This window comes from Arachis duranensis, chromosome 4, assembly GCF_000817695.3.
Source record: "Arachis duranensis cultivar V14167 chromosome 4, aradu.V14167.gnm2.J7QH, whole genome shotgun sequence".
In the NCBI taxonomy this organism is placed as follows: Eukaryota; Viridiplantae; Streptophyta; class Magnoliopsida; order Fabales; family Fabaceae; genus Arachis; species Arachis duranensis.
The window spans coordinates 49,428,411-49,429,653 of NC_029775.3; the positions used below are offsets into that span (position 1 = coordinate 49,428,411).

The 1,243-nt window shown below is 41.3% G+C and overlaps 1 non-coding gene across 1 annotated transcript; it reads left to right on the top strand.

The window, feature by feature from the left end:
- The first annotated feature begins 1,094 nt into the window (after positions 1 to 1,094).
- LOC127747230 (small nucleolar RNA R71) lies at positions 1,095 to 1,198 on the top strand. Its single transcript, XR_008009032.1, has one exon. It is a non-coding gene; the product is annotated as a small nucleolar RNA R71 (small nucleolar RNA).
- Positions 1,199 to 1,243: the final 45 nt, after the last annotated feature.

A 1,243-nucleotide genomic window follows, 5' to 3' on the forward strand; every position in this document is an offset into this window, starting at 1 on the left:
TTTGCTGAATCCAGGTATCTAGTTCATTAATGAGCAAGGGAGGTTCACTTTTCCAAGTCTCATTACCAAACAACTTGGCATTCAGCTTCATGATAGCTCCTAAATATTGAGCAACATGCTCTCCAGTCACATCTTCATCCTCTTCAGAGGAAGAATAGTCTTCAGAGCTCATGAATGGCAGAAGGAGATTTAATGGAATCTCTATGGTCTCTGTATGAGCCTCAGATTCCTGTGGATCCTTAATAGGAAACTCCTTCTTGCTTGAGGGACGTCCCAGGAGGTCTTCCTCACTAGGATTCTCGTCCTCCTCCTCCCTTGTGCATTCGGCCATATTGATTACATCAATGGCCTTGCACTCTCCTTTTGGATTTTCTTCTGTATTGCTTGGGAGAATACTGGGAGGAGTTTCAATGATTTTCTTACTCAGCTGGCCCACTTGTGCCTCCAGATTTCTAATGGAGGATCTTGTTTCACTCATGAAACTGAAAGTGTACTTTGACAGATCAGAGACTAAATTGGCTAAATTAGAAGTGTTTTGTTCAGAATTCTCTGTCTGTTGCTGAGAAGATGATGGGAAAGGCTTGCTATTGCTCAGCCTATTGCGTCCACCATTGTTAAAGCCTTGTTGAGGCTTTTGTTGATCATTCCATGAGAAATTTGGATGATTTCTCCATGATGAGTTATAGGTGTTTCCATAGGGTTCACCCATGTAATTAACCTCTGCCATGGCAGGGTTCTCAGGATCATAAGCTTCTACAGAAGCTGCCTCTTTAGTACTGTTTGATGCATGTTGCCATCCATTCAGACTTTGAGAGATCATGTTGACTTGCTGAGTCAACACTTTGTTCTGAGCCAATATGGCATTCAGAGCATCAATTTCAAGAACTCCTTTCTTATGAGGTATCCCATTATTCACGAAATTCCTCTCAGAAGTGTACATGAATTGGTTATTTGCAACCATGTCAATTAGTTCTTGCGCTTCTGCAGGTGTTTTCTTTAGGTGAATTGATCCACCTGCAGAATGGTCCAATGACATTTTCAAAAATTCAGATAGGCCATAATAGAATATATCTAATAGGGTCCATTCTGAAAACATGTCAGATGGACACCTTTTGGTCAGCTGCTTGTATCTTTCCCAAGCTTCATAGAGGGATTCACCATCTTTTTGTTTGAAGGTATGAACATCCACTCTAAGCTTGCTCAGCTTTTGAGGAGGAAAGAATTTATCTAAGAAGGCAGTGAC